The sequence below is a fragment of the Rhamphochromis longiceps genome, unplaced genomic scaffold, assembly GCF_057381845.1.
Source record: "Rhamphochromis longiceps isolate RC_006_pf unplaced genomic scaffold, R_longiceps_female_GT1.1 unmapped_scaffold_4, whole genome shotgun sequence".
Taxonomy (NCBI): Eukaryota; Metazoa; Chordata; class Actinopteri; order Cichliformes; family Cichlidae; genus Rhamphochromis; species Rhamphochromis longiceps.
The window spans coordinates 2,646,960-2,667,000 of record NW_028187224.1 but is presented as its reverse complement, the minus strand read 5'-3'; the positions used below and the strand labels follow the sequence as shown (position 1 = coordinate 2,667,000).

The 20,041-nt window shown below is 44.6% G+C and overlaps 1 protein-coding gene across 1 annotated transcript in view; it reads right to left on the bottom strand.

Annotated features, from left to right (window-relative positions):
* The window catches only part of LOC146640684 (protein NLRC3-like), a 151,635-nt gene that overhangs the window by 101,669 nt on the left and 29,925 nt on the right, over positions 1 to 20,041 (bottom strand). The window lies entirely within an intron of this gene.

The window sequence follows — 20,041 nt, the reverse complement described above, 5'->3', positions numbered from 1 at the left end:
CCAGCCAGCCATGGACTCAGCGGACTCAAACCCAGTTCAGCGAGAGCTCTCTGTTCAGGGCGAAGTTTTGGGCCGCCATGAGAGCATGATGAAACACATCATGACGGAACAAACAGCGATGCGACAGGTGCTTGCAAACATTCAAGGTGTGTTACTCACCGCGCCTGGCACCTCAGCTACAGTTCCACAACCCACTCCATCAGTAAGTGTGGCTGCAGCTTGCCCATTACCTCCTTCGCCTCCACCACCTCCACCTAGGCGAGAACATACATTACCGGTTCCGGAGAAGTTTGATGGAGATATAACAAAGAGCCGAGGCTTTCTGATGCAATGTTCATTGATTTTCAGACAACTGACACAGGCTTACGGCTCAGATTGTGCGAAGGTCACGCTTATGGTGGAAGTGATGACTGGCCGGGCGCTGCAATGGGCACAAGCCGTTTTAAATATTCAACCGAATATCTCCTACTCGGATTTTCTGACTAAGTTCCGCTGTGTGTTTGATAAAGGCACGGATCACGGATACAGATGGTGCTGCTAATCGTTTGTTTACCCTAAAGCAGGGACGTAGGAGTGTCGCGGATTTCTCCATTGACTTTTGGATCCTAGCCGAGGAGACGGGCTGGGCGGAGAACGCTCTCCGGGGAGCCTTCCTGAACTGCCTAAACGAAGAACTCAAACGTGAGTTAGCTACGAAAGAGCTACCTAAGCCCCTTAGCGCTTTGATTAATATGTGCATTCAACTGGATAATCATATGAGAGAGTTTGGGAGACGGGCAGGTGAAGGACGACGGCCGGCAGGGGGCGCCGATGCGCCTACCGGGTTGCTTCCTTCTCACTGGCGAGAGGAAGAAGAAGACCCTGTCGAGGATGAGGAACAGCCGATGCAGTTGGGCCGGGCTCGGTTCGGTGCTTCCCATCGGAGGAGAAGACAGCGCACGGGTGAGTGCTTCGTGTGTGGAAAAAGTGGACACTGGGCTGATACCTGTCCGAAGAGAGTAAAAGACTCCGCCCGCCAGTAGCTGTGGGGATACTGGCGGGTGCTATGGCTAACTCTGTTCCCCATCTCAGTTGTCCGGCTAAGCTGATTTTTCATTCCCTTACTCACCCGTGTAGCGCACTGATTGACTCTGGAGCTGAGCAGAGTTTTTTGGATGAATCGCTAGCTCGAGAATTAGCCGTACCCATTGTTCCTCTCCCTGAACCTCGCCAGGTTTCGGCTCTTGACGGCAGCCCTCTGACTACGGTCACTCACCGCACTCAAACCATCACACTCACCCTCTCTGGTAATCACTCGGAGCAGCTCAGTTTGTTTCTTTTTAAATCTCCTGATGCTCCCCTTGTATTGGGCTATCCCTGGCTGCAACAACATAATCCGCAGATCGACTGGGCCACGGGCTGTATTTCGGGGTGGAGCGGTCGGTGTCACGCTGTGTGCTTGCGCTCCGCGACTTTTGGTGCGACGGTCGATTTCCGGGTTTTGAATAAGATCACGATCAAGAACAAGTACCCCTTGCCCTTGCTGGCATCCGCCTTTGAGCTTCTCCAGGGCGCCACGGTTTTTTCCAAATTGGACCTCCGCAATGCTTACCACCTGGTGCGTATTCGCGAGGGGGATGAATGGAAGACAGCGTTCAACACTCACCTTGGGCATTTCGAGTACCTGGTGATGCCTTTTGGGCTCGCTAATGCCCCTGCTGTTTTCCAGGCTATGATTAATGATGTGCTGCGTGATCTCATTAACCACTGTGTTTTTGTCTACCTAGATGACATCCTTGTGTTTTCCCGGAGCCCGGCGGAACATGTGGAGCATGTGAGGCTCGTGCTGCAGCTCTTATTGGAGAATCGCCTGTTTGTGAAGGCTGAGAAATGTGAGTTCCATGTTCCAACTGTGTCTTTCCTGGGCTTTGTGGTGGAACAGGGGCGGCTGCGTGCGGACCCAGCTAAGGTCAAGGCGGTGGTTGAGTGGCCGGTGCCTAGGAATCGCAGGGAGTTGCAGCAGTTTCTGGGTTTTGCCAACTTCTACAGGCGCTTCATTCGCAACTTTAGCAGGATTGCCTTGCCTCTGACTGCCCTTACCTCTCCCAAGTTGTCGTTTCAGTGGTCTCTGGACGCTCAGCGGGCTTTCGCTCAACTGAAGGCTCTGTTTTCGTCTGCGCCTGTGCTGGTGCAGGCTGACCTGGAGCTCCCATTCTTTGTGGAGGTGGATGCTTCCGACTCGGGGGTGGGGGCCGTCCTCTCGCAGCGGGTGGCCGGTAAGATGCGTCCCTGTGCCTTTTTTTCTCGCCGGTTGTCGCCCGCGGAGCGGAATTATGATGTTGGTGACCGGGAGCTTCTCGCTGTTAAGATGGCCGTGGAGGAATGGCGTCACTGGCTGGAGGGGAGCAGTTATCCAGTGGTGGTGTGGACTGACCACAGGAATTTGGCGTACCTCCGGGCTGCGAAGCGCCTTAACGCCCGACAGGCCAGGTGGGCCCTGTTCTTCGCTCGCTTTGACCTTACCATCACTTACAGACCCGGGTCTCGCAACGCCAAGGCTGATGCGCTGTCTCGACAGTTTGCGTCTGAGGCCGGGGGCGATGGGAAGGACTTGCCCATCTTGCCTCCCTCTTGTTTCGTCGGCGCTTTGACCTGGGAGATTGAGCGGGTTGTGCGGGACGCCCAGCGGCAGGAGCCGGATCCTGGCACGGGCCCGGGGGGCAAGCTGTTTGTTCCTGCGTCGGCCCGCGGTAAGGTGCTTCAGTGGGCTCACACCGCCCGTTTTGCCTGCCATCCGGGTAAGAACCGCACCGTCTCTTTCCTGCGCCGGTTGTTTTGGTGGCCCTCTCTGTTGCGGGATGCTGGGGAATACGTGGCGGCTTGTCCTGTGTGTGCTGCGAACAAGATGCCAACCTTGCCGCCTGCTGGCCTCCTGCGCCCTTTGCCTGTTCCCATGCGTCCCTGGTCGCATATTGCTCTGGACTTTGTTACGGGACTGTATCCGTCCTCAGGCAACACTGCTGTGCTCACTATTGTTGACCGGTTTTCCAAGGCTGCCCACTTTGTAGCCCTGCTGCAGCTTCCTTCTGCTCCGGAGACGGCTCGCCTTCTCACCCAGCATGTTTTTCGGCTCCATGGCATTCCTCGGGACATCGTGTCTGATCGTGGTCCCCAGTTCACGTCCCGGGTGTGGAGGGAGTTCTGTGCGGAGCTGGGGGCTCAGGTCAGCCTGTCCTTGGGTTTCCATCCCCAGACCAACGGCCAGACGGAACGGGCTAATCAGGCACTGGAGGCTATGCTGCGCTGTGTAATCTCCTCCAACCAATCGACGTGGAGTGGGCAGCTCGCATGGGTGGAATATGCGTACAACTCCAGTACATCGGCGGCCACAGGTGTGTCCCCGTTCGAGGCGTCCTTGGGTTATCAGCCCCCGCTTCTTTCCATCTCTGAGGGAGAGTTGGCCGTTCCTTCGGTCCAGCTCCACATGCGGCGCTGTCGGAGAGCGTGGCGCGCCGCCAGGGCGGCCCTCTTGAGGACGGCGGCCCTGAACAAGAGACTGGCCGATCGCCGCCGCGTCCCGGCACCGGACTACCAGGTGGGCCAGCGGGTGTGGCTCTCGACCAAGCATGTTTCTCTCAGGACTGAATCTAAGACGCTTGCTCCTTGGTTCATTGGCCCGTTTCCTGTCCAGTCTGTGTTGAATCCGGTGACTGTTCGGTTGAGCCTGCCTCGTAACATGCGAACTCACAATGTTTTTCATGTCTCGCAGGTGAGGCCTGTTCGGACCAGCCCGCTGTGCCCGCCTCCCGGGCCCCCGCCACCCGCCCGGATTATCGACGGCGCCCCGGCGTACTCCATCACCCGCATTATGGATGCCCGGCGCCGCGGTAGGGGCTCTCAGTTTTTGGTGGATTGGGACGGGTATGGTCCGGAAGAGCGTTCCTGGGTGCCGCGGTCTGCGATTCTCGATGATGCCATGGTGAGAGAGTTCCGCCGCCGGCACCCTGACAAGTTTGGTAGGTCGCCGGGTGGCTCCCATTAGAGGGGGGATACTGTCAGGATCTGACGGTGCCCTGACCGGTCGACCTGCCGGTGTGTGTGTATATCTGTGTGCGTGTGTATGTGTCTCTCCTGTCGCTCTGTCTCCCCCTCTGGCTCCGCTGTGATGTGTTGGGGGGTAGCCTAGCAACGGGCTACCTTCGACCCGGAGGTGCTGTCGCCCGGAGCTGCCACACCTACAGTCAAGCCACCAGCTGCTGCCAATCAACTTCCATCTTCAGCAGGGCTACTTAATGGTGTGGCTGAGCGACAGACAGCGCTGGAGTATTGCACTAAGCCTGGTAGTGTCGTTTAGTCGCTAAACGTTATTGTAGTGCTGTCTGATCGTCATACTCATTCTGCTGTCGTGTGTGTGTGTTCACCCAGGGATTGACGGAGGATTCACGGACACAAGGGAAGCACCTGGAGGAGAGACGGGCACTCATTACCACGCACGGGCTTACACGGAAGGAGGGACGCACTATCACCACTGTTGCACATTTGAACTGTTGTCACCTTGCTGCACTGTAAATAAATGCACTGTCATTATTTCTGAGCTCCGCGCCTGAGTCTACTCTCTAACCCCCGTGACACATCCTCTTTCACGTCCCGTTTTCCAGTTTTCCCTTGCCGCGCCATGGGCCGATTAACTCTGTGCGCCGGTGACGTATGCGTAATCCTCTCACTTTCAGAGCAGTTTTCTGACTGACCTTCGGTCCTTCTTTGCCGCTTCTGCAGGACGTAAAGTTTCTGACTCGTGCTCTTGTTAAGTCGCTTGGATGCCTTCCGGTAGCAAAAACGAGGCGAAGGAAAAAAGGGGCAAAACATTTATTTTCCATACAAATCGAAAGGTACAAAACAAATGCCTCTGGTGGGAGCTCCGTTTACATTCCCTTTATGTTACAACAAAAAATAACATTAAAACGGCGACGTTCAGAAAACTGTTGCTCCACGTCCTGCTTGCTTACCTAACCTTTTACCCACACCCCTCCGCATGCGGGCCAAATACACACCCCCTTTGCGACATCTATCAACATTTTACAACAACAACAACAGACTAACAAAGCAGGATTAATTTATGGAGCACAGCATATTACATTATAACATAAAATAATCAAGATTATAATAAAAACTTATGACAAATACTTAAATATTGCATGATGTAACTGAGTAAAATATTGGCCTGGACTTGGCTCCAACATTTGTGCCCCCCTTTCCCTCTTAATGCCCTACCTGGCCCCCTGGAGAAAGCTTTGCTAGATCCGCCCCTGCACACTTACCAGCTGTCAGCTACACAGAAAAGGATCGTGGTGTTATTTGTCTCTCAGAAACAGTTCATAACTTCCCTTCAACTAATTCATGTCACCTAAAAGGTAAACCTGTTTCTCCATCACCAGTTCAGCTCTGATGATTCAGTAAGGACATCTCCTGGTTTGGACCAGCCCTTTTTTTTCAGCTGTGGCTCCAGCAAACATCAGCTGATACTAGAAATTAAAATCAAAGGAATTCTAACAAAAGCTGATCAAGCTTAAACGTGCTGCTGTTGTTTATTATTTTTAAATCCTTTATTTATCCAGGTAAAAAATCTCATTGAGATTAAAAATCTCATTTCCAAGAGAGACCTGGCATCATAGCAACAAAAGTCACATACCACATAGGTATATAACATTTAAAACAAATACAATATCCCATACAAACATGTGTAAAATATACAATAACAGATCAAATACAAAAAGAGTACATTAAAAACAATCACACTGAGTAAAAGAGCTGGGGCCCATTCTTCGTACCTCGCTAAGTAAGTTAGCTGGATTAGATTGTTGACGATTTCGCGTGATCTTGGATCGTTCGGTTCCCCGAAGCCCATCCGGGACTTGCTGTCATAGCAACAGAGCCGTAAACGTAAACCTGCTCGGGAGAAGGTTTACTTTATGTAAACAGGATTAGATCGCGGCCACGCAGGTATGTCCGCGTCATTCATACGAAAGCAACAGCGATATTCCACCACTGTTTCACCATAAATAAATAACATCAATGTAACTAAAGACAATGCAGCACCTGATCCATTTATTGATTTCACACAGATACATACAGGTCATTTCCTAAAAAAGGGAAATGTACTATTAACATTCTATTACATGTATGTGATTATTACAGATGTAATTCATATTTCAGAGTAGTAATTGTAAATTACTTCGTGTAATCAAGATGAGAGACCACGGCTATAAAAGCGAAGGTGGATTTGGGAAGTCTGTCGCAGCCGTGTCCTGTCCGTATACGCGAGCCACCCATTGCGGAAGGTGCGAGATTGATAAGGAGAGTCCTCAGAATTCAGCGTATATTGCGGAATAGACAGGATCCTTTAGCTCAGCGCGACAGTGTGCTCATTGAGAGATATCGATATTCCCGTGAGGGTATTATTCACTTAACCAACTTGTTGACAAGGGGGTGCAGGACCACCACCTGTCTTCTTCTGCTCAGCCCTTTTCTTGGTTGCTGTTATGAACAAACTAACAGAGTATTCCAGGGTCTCTTTCCAAGAGACGAAAAGCAATATAAGTGATAAATATTACCATTCTGTAGAATATTCTTATATTTCACTTTTACTTGTTCCCATGTTCTAGTGGGTCCTGTTGTGGCTCTAATGTGAAAGGGGATATAATATAACATATTATAATATAATATAATGTAATATAATATTGGATAATATAGTGTAATATAATAAATCTATAAATAAATAATAAAGTGACTGAATAGTGGTATTGTCATGCGCTTTGGGTGCCTTGAAAAGCGCTATATAAATCCAATCCATTATTATTGTTATTATTAAATTACTTACGAGTTTAATTTGTCAGCAACTTTCTGCCAGCCCTCTCTCCTTGCTTTTGCAGCCTTTGCAGTGTTCCCTTGCGTTTTAATTAAACTCTGAAACTCCTGAAATCCCTCACTCAAGAGTTCTTGCTCTCCTGCCGAAAAATACCGAGCGCTCTCCTTCGACATTTTCGCCGACCAATCAGAGGGTTGCCGATCAATGTTTCTACTATCGATGCGTAGCCCCTTTTACGACACCCAGTGATGTCACATTACTGCGTCCAGCTGTACTAATCGTCAACAGCAGGTGTGTTCGGAGAACCGGATTAGCGAGCTCACGGTTTGCGCGATGGTTTGGTCTTGGATGTGTCATTTGATCTTGGATGTAGTGAGCGACGTACGAAGAACGGGCCCCTGTTCTCTCGTTCCTTTAAGACAGACTTAAACTCTCCCAAGGTAACCAATTCTGATCATTTCAGTTCCTTCTGCAGATTATTCCAGGAAGCAGGGGCAGCGTATTTAAAAGCCCTTTTCCCAATTCTGTTCTGATTTTTGGGACAATCAATTGTATGATTTTGTTCGAACGAAGGTTGTATTGGTTGTGGTTTTTACACATATAAACACATAAATAAGATGAGTAAGTTTAGCGCGATAAACAAACAAGAGAGAAAAGCCAATCATTGATCAGCTTCATGATTTAAGTTGCAACAGGCGAGAGAATGACCGGGGAGGCTGCGTAACGACAGAATAAATCCAGCTTTGTGTCTTCTTCCATTCTACCTGAAGTTCGGGACAAACTTTGTTCCTTTTCAGCTCAATAAGAAACACGTAATATTTTCTCTGAATGTGGGACGTGTGGAGAGTTGAAAATAGCTTTCTAGTAAAATCTAGTATCAGAATTAAACTGGGGAAAACAGCCCAGTTGTAGTTGTGTTTTGTTGTGATTGTATCTTTGTACCTGTCATTTAAAATGCTATCCTACATCCAGCCGCTAGAGGGCGCATTACGCGCAGTGGTATCGAGTAGCGTTTTGGGGCACAGAGGAAGAATAAACCTTCCTGTTGTGAAACTGACATCAGCTCAACGTGTGTCCCTTTTTCTATTCTTTATCACAGGTTAGTAAATGCATTTAAATGAATGTATACTGCAGACCTTACAAACGGACGATGTTGTTTATGTGGGTAATGAGCGCAACTCGCTAAAGAAATAGATTCATTCTGAGTTGTGTCTGAATTGTGGGTTAAGGCTGCAGGCTAAATGATGCTAATGCTAGTGGACTTGGCTAATGTGTAATACTGAGTGTGTGTGGGGAAGCTAATCTGACTTGTGAGAGACTTCTGGACTGTGAACTCTTAATGTATTATGCACTCTGATAAATGGGCTTCATACTATGTTTTATTCTTCTGGTTGATCTTGTGGTTACAAGAACAAGTTTGTGGTTTAATACAAAAACAATTATAAAGTGTTATAAGGAAACTGTTTGATCAATGCTGACTGCACAGTAGGAGTGAACGCTGTTAAAGGAGCATTGCACTCTATATAGTTGTAGGTTGTATAAGAACAGTGAATATGTTTGTTTTATGTCAAAGACATTATTTTCTTGTAAAGAGTAAAATAGCTATATTTTAAAAAAAACAGAAGTTACATTGTCAGTACAGTGGAAATACATTTCACATAAATAATTTAGTGCTGAACAAGAATTAAAATGAGTTAATTTTATGATGTTTGTAAATGTAGTTAAAAATGTACACTGAGTACACTATTGTGTTTTGTTTATCTTTGTAAAACAAATGTGTTTATTGTGATACATTGTGGATCTAATATTATCAATGGATTTAAGCAATATTTTGTTTATGTTTTGTCAAAGTTGTATTGAGAGATTTATACAGTCTCTAGCTCAGGGAACTGTGGCCATGTATGGTAAACTGGACTGAAACATAAGGCCATTTCTTTGCAGTTAGTATGGTGATACCTGAAGCTGTTCTAAGCTGTTGTGAAGAATAAACCTTCCTGTTGTGAAACTGACATCAGCTCAACGTGTGTCCCTTTTTCCATTCTTTATCACAGCGCCACACGTTGTTGAACAGGAAACCAGTTGCCCCTCTGGTCATCATCTTAGGGAGGCAACAGACGATTCCGTTTGCATGGGACGGTTGGCAACTCTACGAACTAACCCTTATGAATAAAATAAAGTTCAACATCAATAACTTAGCACGCACACAGCTGTATAGAAACTCCGTCGTGCTAGCTAGCACGCAGTACGAGTTATTGTAACTGATTGTAAAAAGTCAGCACAACGAAAATAAACTACACCTAAACTCTGTTTATATCTGACCCAAATAGAGTGCAGTTCATAACTTCTTATCTGAAATTCAGTTAACCTGACGCTCCGACCGGTGTTCCAGATCTACTGGCATTTAGATCAACTGCCGTTGGTCAAACAGATGTGTGGCAGTCTTGGGTTTCAGGAGCTGCTACCGACAAACCAGCAAAAAAAACGCCAAATGTCTCATCTGTGACACTTGTGAGGTTGTCTCAAACACACTCTGTCAGTCTTGATGCTGTTGAACAACAAAATGTTTAAAAATGTAGCGAGTTTGCCTGGTGGTATCTTCATGCGCGACGCGATTGTGAAAACAGCAAACAATTAACACGTCGATGTTGTTCACAGGACAGCAAGAGTAAACGATCGGGAGACTCTTGTCGTCGTTATCATCCCCCTCGCGCGTTTTATTTCTCCAGTTTCAGCATTTTTGCCTCACAATTACAGCGTGCAGTTTACTTTTTGTGCACTAACATGGACTCGAGTCAACCAGCACCACCTCTGGCCAAGTGCCACAGCCTACAGCCTTTCAATTGTGTCTGTTTGTGCGTCATGCAAATAAACCTTTGAAAAGAATGAAATGATATCATATATTCCTTGTTGGCCAACATTTGTACACAATTCCAAATTATATACACAAAGTCTTCGAAATCACCACTCCAATTGCTCATCATGATTTTAATATTCTCTTTTTCCATAACAATGAAATACATTTGAAATGTACAAATGTACAAAATATTAATTTAAACAATTATAAAAATGGAGGCAACTGTGCCTATGGTACAATGTATAAAAAGCTCTTTACTGCAGACACGACTAACATGGCTCTGCAGATTGTTTCTTTTATTTTAACGTCACCTCACCTTCAGGTTGGCAAATCTATCAGTGTTTGGTGATCAACTCTCTCAAGCAGTTTAACAGTTTCTGCTGTAACTGTCACTGCTCCCTGTCTGCTTCCTTACCTGATTCTTCCTGACCTTGTTCTTTCCCCTCTTTCCTCTCCCCCTCTTTGAACTGATAATCATACACAAATAGATTGTATTAAATGAAAAAATTACATTAATATGAAAAAATACTATTGAAACCACTAATAAAAAAGTCCTCCCTCAGTGTACTTTCAACCAAAAGGCAAATAACCAAACACATGAACATCAAATAAAAGACATAAATACTGAAACACTGATCCAACATTATCCTTTATTGACGGATCATTTGTTCTTTCATTTTTACCTGAATGTTGCTGCTTCTTTTGAAAAAACATCCTTATATCCATTATGAACCTCACACACACACACACACACACACACACACAACAGGAGTTATAAGGTTGACAAAGTGAGCAGCTTCTCTCATTCCTTCCTTCTCTAACAGGACAGTGGTAACAACAGCAGCTACGGACAGTTTTAAGTTTTAGATTTTAAACAGGCTGTATACATTTCAATGGGAGCAACAGGACGGTCAAATGTCTCTGATTTTACTACAGAGCAGGACGGATTGTAGGGCAGCAAACATCGTCAGAAAACACGTTTAACCCAGCAGGTTACCTGGTGTAATGTTTTTCAGGTAAACAGAAACATGGTCTGACTCCTACCAACTATATAAAGAGTAACTGAAGGTTAAATGCAGCTAACATGTCCTGTTTTAAGCCAGGCACTTCCACCTCCGCTCTGCTGCGTCTCAGCCACCATCTCTCTGGCACAAAGGGCACCAGAGCCAGAGCAGGGGAGAGCTGGAACAAACCATTCTGGGAGGGGGGTTATCTATACTTCTGTTGTTAAAAGATCTCAACCAAGTACTGTATACTTTCTATATTTTTTGTAGTGTATCACACAAACACCAAATATTGTCAAAAAAGTAAGAAATCTTTGGGGGTGCTTTGATCCATTTTGGGAAGCACCCCCCAAAACGGGCTAAAAACGCCCCTGAATATAGTTCTTTACACATTTGCCTACCAAGTGGAAGCTCAGCGGCTGAATCTCAGGAGGAGACAAAACATCTCTTTGGGGTTGTGTCAGAAATGGCATCAGGCCTAAAAATGTGTCCAATCACACATGAACAGTCACCCACTGTGGTGCCCTGTGAGTAACAGCTGAACGCAGCCAGGAAGCAGTTAAAGCAGTTCTTTTGTTAAATCCCTCCAATTAAAACTCTGATTCTGCACTTCAACACATCCTGATTGTTTTACTTTGGACAGAGACACAGCTACAGCAGAGTTCATTGTCCAAATACTTATGGGACAAACACTTGTAGTATATCACACAACACAGTACGTGAACATGTACTGAAGCTCCCCTTCCTGCAACCCTAAGTTGGACATGTGGTTATGAAACTAGATGGGCGGTAAAATAAAATGTGACGTCCACACATGAGGACAACAGGGCGCTAAAGTCCGTACAAACTTTTGTTTCTTCATTTGCTTGCAAACGAATGGAAATCCTCACTTAAAGCCAAGAAGCTTATTACCTGTGCAGGCTTTAGTGCCTCAGAGCAAACAAGAGAGCTTTGATCACAATGATTTTTGTTTTCACATTTCATTCACTAGCGATTTTTTTAATGTCACCTGATCTCAGTCAGCAGACTGAATATAACAGTAAAGCACTAGTGAGCTAATGAATTAGATATTGGTCACTCACATCAACTGAAAGAGTGTAAGACAAGTAAATGTGCTATAAAGGCCGGAGAAGAGTTAATAAAAAGGTCTTGAAATGAAAATATTTCATTATTTGCTGTTTCATAGATTTTTGGTTTTATTGCACTTTTGTCACCTGCTGCTGTTTTTAAAAGTACTTTATCAATAAACTGGCATAAATGGTAACATTGAACACTTGCCAGTGTGAACAAAAGGTTCTTAACTTTAGCATCAAAGCTTCAGTTCACCTTTCTCAGGGCAGTTCCTTCAGTATGTGTATTAATGCAAGAACAACTCGATTCCACACAGCTGACGCACCGAGAGTGTCTGCTGTGTGGTTAACTTTATAACCTTTGGTACGCAGTGGTGTCGCTCCACCTGTTAGCTAGTTTAAGAAGCTGGTTAAGGAGGGAGTATCTGTGAGGATGAGGAGGATTTAGTTCTTTAAAGACACATCAGATACTTGCAGGAAGCTTCTTTCAGCTTCTTTTCTCCACTGCGCAGGTTTAAAACCATGACAGCAGAAGTCATGATGAAGAGATTGATTAGTCAGTCACAGTGTAAAGAGTCCTCCTGCCTGCATCACTCGCCAGCATAAACAGACCTTTGCTCCTGGAAAACAAATATATCAAAGTCATGTTGTCCAAGAAATGCATTTTATCTCACTAGTGAATCAAAGAAAGTCTGTATACTTTCTGAGAGTGAGAGGTGAACGTCAGACAGTTCTTAGAAAATGTAGTTTCTCTTTAAGCTTTTAACGTCTCTTTTATCCCCATTTGTCTAAAACTACTTGACAGCCCTTCATGTCAGAGGTTTATTACCTGTGCAGGATGGAGCACATGGTCTCAGTCAGGCTGGACACGATCACTCCTACAGGAAGTAAATGTGATTTTATTTCACCTGTGAAATGATGAAAAACAGCAGAATAGCTCACGCTAACAAACGGGTGTTGAAATGTTTCATTTTCTGCTGTTTCACAGGTCAAAAAGGGCGTCGAAGCAAACTGAAGCTGAGCTGCTGCTGCTGTTGTAGTGCAGCATCTGCTGTGTGCTTCATCAGAGAACCTTCTGTACACAGCAGACAGAGGCTGCTGCCACTGAAGTCCATCTGCTAGAGAGCTTTAAACACTGGTTATTGAAGTGGCTTTGATGATACTGATACACAGTCTTTGCTGCTGTCACAGGACAGGGATCCACCAGGGAGTAGTTGTCAGGATAAAGAGCCTTCGCTTCTCTAAATATAAACTGGATACTTGTAGGAAACTTTGGGAAGCAGCATTTTTCCTCATATCGTCTAAACTGAAGTTAGCTCAGGTGCTTCTTCCATACTTGCTCTGCAGAAAGCCAAAGAGTTTGGAGCTCTGCAAACATTTGCAGCACAGCTGGATGTTTGTAACTTTGGTCACCTCTGTATCATCCCTCAGATTCTTTCTGCACAGCTTTGAAACCATGACAGCACGAGTGATGCTGAGGAGACGTCCAGTTTAAACAGACCTTTATTCCTGGAACACAAACACATGAAGTGATGCTGCTAAAGAAGAACATTTAATCGCACTAATGAATCAAGCATCTGTATGTCTGTCAGTCTGTCAACAGTTCCTCTGATCGACTTCAGACTTGGTGGGTGTTTTGTTTTTGCAGCGGTCAAAGTCGATCAGCGTGTTGCTTTGTCTGCTGTAAATCTGCCTGTACAAAGGGAAACATGCATGTTTTAGATGCAAACTCACAACATGGCTGCATTTTTGTGATTATGTGTATTTTATATTGATTTATTCTATTATGTTTTGTATATGAATCTTTACAAGTGTGTCGATACAAAGGCTTGATTAAAACAAAGGTCTCAGCTGTGCTGTTAGGGATGCTCTCATATTTGTTTCAAATGTAATAAATCAAAGGATTTCAGGCTTTTCATCCTTTTTATTTGTTTGGTTCTAACAGCAGCTGGATAAAAACATGCAGGTGATGAATATAATTGTGTGATATTATGAGCATTGTGAATAAAGAAAGAGCAGAGATAGTAAAAAGGAAACAGGTGATGGACGTGAGATTTTCAGAACAAAAGCTCCTCAGTGAGACGATCACCTGGACACAAGGTCAGGCAGCTGGGACTCATCTAGAGAGCAAAATGGAAAAGTGATCTGTGCAGAACATCACTGTTGATTGCAGTTATTTACATCAGACTTCTTCTCTGAGATAAGAGCACCATTTGTGGGAAAGATGACAGTATTTCCAGGCTGGATGCTGTTTGCAGGGAGAACTGAATGAAAGTCTCCTGCACCTCAGCGCTGAGGTCCACACCTGTGAACACAGATGAGGTCAATCTGCTGCAGCACGTAGAGCTTTACTGATCAGCAGGTTCAAAGGATTCAGCAGAGCGTAGAGTCAGAGCTAAATGCCACATCACCATAGAGTTTGTTAACAACAGCTTTCTTTGCCCTTTGTCTCGATGGACTGAATCAGGGATACTCGTCATACTTCACCTCAACCACGTCACTGAGAGACCCCAGCCTGACACAGCAGCAGAGATGATGAAAGCAGAAACAGCAAACAGATGCTTCAGTTGTGTTTCTCTGTGTGTGTGCGCTCACGCCCACTTGTGTGTGTGAACTTTCCACGTACCTCAGCTTGTTTCTCCAACATGAGCCATCAGGGCTGAAAAACATCACTAACACATGAATTCTTTCTCTTTTTGTTATCACCTGTGATCATGTGTCTCATGTTTCTGTCATTCACCAGTTCTTGTATAGTTACGTGTAACTAGACTTCTGTGGGACGTAAATGATTGTTTTGTATGCAGATCTGTACAAAGGATGTAAACACTTGATTACAAAGGAGATCTCAGCTGTGTTGTTGTGGATGGACTTCAACGTATTTGTTAAAAAAGAGAATAAAGCAAAGTGTTTTAGCTGTTTGGGAGTTTTTGTTTGATTCCATTCAGTTTTATTTCTATGGAGTCAAATAATAAGAAAGGCTCTAGAACAGCCCTGAGTTTGTCCAGGTGACACTCCTCTGAAGAACAAAGACAAAGAGGAAGAAGGGGACTCGTTTTCAAGTCTTGTTTCTTTCAAAATAAAAGCTGAAATGCTTTGGAAGCATGATAATATTTCAGCCAGGATGCCGTCTCCAAGGAGACCTGCACCTCAGCGCTGAGCTCCACATCACGCCCTGTGAAAGCACAGATATAAATCTGCTGCAGTGAGAAGAACTTTACCCAACACAAGTGTAGAAGTAGACATTTGACTTTACCTACAACCTGTTAACAACAAAGCTTTCATTGCCTCTGTTGTTGATGTCATGTAGGAATAATCATACTTCACATCAGCCATGCACACGTCAGACGATCTCCAGGCTTTCAGTAATAAAGCCAAGCAGATGATGTGAACATAGCAATAGTAAAACATGCATCATAATCAGCTGTATGTGTCGACTATGTGGCACCTCAGTCTTGTTGGCATGAAGAAAAGTTGTGTAACATGTAGCATAAGGGCTGCAAAGACATCATGTAGACAGCAGTCGTCTGTTAGTCGTAACGTATCTCCTGTTAAAGAGTTAAATGTGCGTTCTCCATCTCTGTCCTCTCACAGCTCGCCGTATACCAACTCCAGCTGTGGTAACCATGGCTGTGCCCATCAACACGCTGAAGCTGAGACGCCACCCGTCACTATGGCGACTCCAATAGGGTTACCTGTCAGCTGTGGACGCATGAAAGGAAAACAGCAGAAACACAGACATGTTTACTGGAACATTTCCTATTGACAGCTTTATGGAAAAGTGGGTTTAAACACTTTTCTATGTTTTATTTTGTTTATTTATGGATTTATTGTGAAAGGAATTTCAAAGGTTTAATTTGACCTTTCCCCTGTTTTTCATACAGACTGGAGACGAATGGATGGTGCTTTCTTTGTTTGTCTAAAGATAATGAATAAAACTCTACACACATCTTAAACCACCCTCCTTTCTATATATTGTGTTATATAAATGGAAAGTATATAAGACACAAACTGAGCTTATATGATACTAAGGACCCTGGAGGTCAGTCCACCTTTATAATTCAGCACAGCCTGGAGTCTCTTAGTCAAGCTTGTTTGTGTTTTCTGTGAGGAAGTTTTCAGCAGCAGCTCTTTTCTTGGATGTTGGTTCCCTTTGTTTCCATCCTCTGTTAAGATGTTTCAGTAATGTTGAGGTCTGGGGAGGCCAATCCATGGCTGACGTCCTGTGATGCTGCATTAGCAGTTTGTTCATTGTGAAAAATGAAGCCACTGTCAATCAGACATTTGCACAGTGGATCAACTTCTGATGGTACTGTCCTGAATTCCACACCTATAATATGTTTGCACATCCTGATGAATATGTGCAGCTGATTTTCAGTCCAGTTCCTGTGTGACAGACGCCAGTCTTTCTGCCTGTGTCCTTCCTTAACAATAGAGCCATCCTTCCACTGAGACTGTTTCTGATGAGGCTTCACTGAGCAGTAGATGGATCCCTCAGCTCATCTAATCGTCCTATTTCTAACACATGACTGTCAGAAACTGTTAATCTGCTGCAGCTCTTTAACTCCTCCACTTCTTTTTTTGTAATCTCTTAGTTTCCTCATCTTTTAAGGTGGCACTGCACACCAGATCCAAAGTCAACATGCTGTTATATAATGGAGTTGAACCTGTAATGGAGTTTGATTTAAACCAATCAGCAATTAAGTGAATGATGATGAGCAAAGATGGTGGAGGTGGTGGATGAAGACCCGGACAGCTGTGGTTGGCTCCTTGTATAGAGCAGAGTGAGGTTGTGTTTGCACATTATTATAAAACCATGTTCACCATATATTTTAGCTGCAGACAATAACATGATTTCTTTGCTGTGGTGATTTTATTCCACTTTGGTAAAATGGAAAACCATCATTTCTTGCTGTAATTCACACATTATTCCAAGAGCCTCAACACAAGCCTTGTAGTCCGACCATATATAGACAAATCAATAGTTGTGTTTGTAACAGCTCATGAACATGAATCGTTCCACATTACTTTAAAATCATTGTAAACTAAACTGGAATAAATGAGTGTTTATATATAGTTTTGTCTCAGCTGTTCATACACAGTGTTTCAGTTCTTATCAGAGTCCCACCGTCTCACTGTGGTGAACCTTTAGCTCTGTTGTAAGCGTGTTGTTAGACCAGGTTTCCCTCATTTAAAAATAATCTCTCATTAGAAATGGACATGATGTCTAAGACATAGAAATGCTTATTATGGGTTCACTTGATGTCACTGAAAAGATGCACATGGGTAACGTGCAGGCCATCCAGCTCCGAGGTTTATCTCCTCACCTCGAGTCTGCGACACTCTCTCCGTGTCCTCTCAGATAAGGGCGCGCACATTTCTGCACCATCTTCTAAATTACAAAGAGCGATTCACAAAACAGAAGCTCACAAAACACTCATCACAAACCAAAAATGGCTCCACTGAGCGTCAAACTGTCACCAGAATTTACTGATAATCTAAAGACTCACAGAACTCATTTTGTCTCATTGTGTCTTAGTTTGAGACATAAGTGCATGATCATAATACTGTGTAGTTAGATGAGACAGAGCTGATGCTTGCTCTTAATTGTCCTCTTCATGTTTCCCGAGCCTCAGCAGTGGAAGCTACCATGGATAGAAAGACTATGACTCATCTTAAATCTCAAATCTTTGTCTCCAAAGAGCTGCTGATGTGTCCGATATGATCCACAAGCTTAAACTAGGATTATAAGTGTGTGCAGTGATGTGTGTGAAACCTCTGAGGACTCACACGTGTGTGCTTCAGCCCACACACACATATGAAGCACTGCGACCTCACACAGAAGTGTTTTACACATCCAACCTGAATCCTGATCATTTCTACAGTTTATTAAGTTCAGCTTCACCTGAACATCAGTGATGAAGCTGCTCTGACTCCATCACAGCTCACAGCTGTTGGAATGAGTCAAACAATGAAGAAGGTTCAGAAACAGCTGATGATTTTACAGAAACATGATGCAAACATGAAAATGGACACATGATTTTTTATTAACAGACACCGTTTATGTTTCACTGTGCATGACGTCATCAACACTGACACCAGGGGGCGCTCATCACCAGCCTGAGGAAGTGTGATAATGGGGGGAGACGCAGTGTTGTGTGTACTGCAGTCGGACAGAAGGAAAAACTTCCTCCTGAAAACATTTTCATCCTTCCCAAAAGTGTTTGAGTCAAATGTTACAAATATATAAATACAATAAAACACAGGGTCTTACATAAAATTAGTGATGCAGTTGTGCACTGAGCACCTTTCCAATGTTCCTTCCTCAGATGAGTCCAGCTGCTGAACACATTAACATCTGTATGTAAATGTAGCCGAGAACCAACCTGAGCACTGCTGGGAAAATACAAAGGCAACCATCAAAGTGCTGTATTATCTTATTTATTCTGAATGTTGACTTAGATCCACACCACGATTTATGAAACTATAGAACTAAAATAACAACAATCGTCTGCTTCTTTAAAATTTCTTTCATTACATCAAACCAGTGAAAACTGAAAAAAACAAAGAGCTGTTAGCATGTTCAGACCAACTTTGAGACAGAGACTGTAAAGTTCTGCACTTTAAATCCTGCCTGTGTTCCTGCAAATGATTCACACTGAAAGTATCTTAGTTTAGTATTGAGTGAGCCACAAAGCAGCCTGATAGCTTTAAAACAGGAAAAGTAAATGAAATTGACAGTTTCAGTGTAGCTGGATCTATTATTGGGGGGTCATGGCCCCCGTAACCCCGCCTGGTCCTGAGGTCAAATCCACCATCTTTGTTTCAGAGCTTCATGTTCTCCCGTGTTTGTGTGCGTCCTCTCCGGTACTCCGGCTTCCTCCCACAGTCCAAACACATGCAGTTAGTGGGGTCAGGTTAGCTGTGAGTGGTTGTGTCTCTGTGTTATTCCACCTTAATAAATGACTTCCTGTTAGCATGAAGTGCTTCTGTAGGACTGATGTCATTTTCATGGTTGGATCATTTAGATGAAGCTGGACTCAGATGCAGTAAATAAGCTGATTGATCATTAATGAATAAAGCTGGTCAAACACATCACGTGGACACATGTGATTGTGTGTTGTAGTATTGATCCCAATGCTGGTATCAGTCCTGGATCAATAACACTGGATGGATGCGTTCAGCATGGAGCCCTGAGCTGTGTTACAGACAAACATGGAAACTGACAGGTCTGTGTCATTCACAGTCTGTAACACTTCTAAACAACAGAGGCTGACCCAAGTGCCTCAGAGCCAGGCACGCTCACATCACAGCTCTCTAAATAAGCCAGTTTCAAAATAAGAGCTGAAAGCTGTGTTTGCTTGTGTTAGCTTATTATTGTGGAGACTAACATTCAGTGATCATGTGTTCAGACTCATAATGATTACTCTCAGAAATCCTGATCTTTGTATTTACTGTGTGTTGGATCAATAACAGATTCATGGTATCACACAGCTGTGCTGCTGCTGATGTCAGCACATCTGGAACAATACGAGGTATCTGCTACCAGACTGAGCAGGACGTGAGACCTGTGGACTGTTTAAAGCTGTCCCTCCACAGCTCACTCAGGCCTGATCCACACCTCAGTGATATTCTCTGACTTCCTCAGTAGAGACAGAAACCATTCAGATCAGGGACCATCAGCTGACTGATGATGTCACACAGACTGTGTTTTTCAGGAACAGTGATTCTGATGTGAGCCTGCTAGCTGACAGCAGACCTGATGAAAGCACATGTTCACATCTGTGAGGACAGACTGGACTCTTTGACTGCACCTTGGTTCTCCTCAGAGGTCTGTACAGGAGCATGTCCACCCCCACTGAAGATCTCAGTCACTGTGAAACATAGAAAGCTGCTTGTGTGGCCTCTGCCTCACATGTAGATACAGCTACAGGTTTCTCTGTCAGTCAGACTGAAACAGTGTCCTGATGCTGCATCATTCAGCTCTGTGCCCCAGTCAGCATCACTGGGAGCTACCAGTGTTTCTGCCCTTTTCCTGTAACACTACACTCAGCACAGGCTCAGCTGGTATCCAGTGTTGGACTTTGGCTTCAGCTGCTGTGATAGATCCTCTAACATAGATCAGCTCTGCTACATGTTGTTAGATAAGTGCAGCTGCTGTCATGTCCTGATGTTTCTCTGGCTCAACAGCTTCTCCATCAGAGGTTCACATGGAGCTGATCCAGTATCTCCAGTAACTGTGTTCTGTGCCTCACTGGTTCATCCTTCTGTC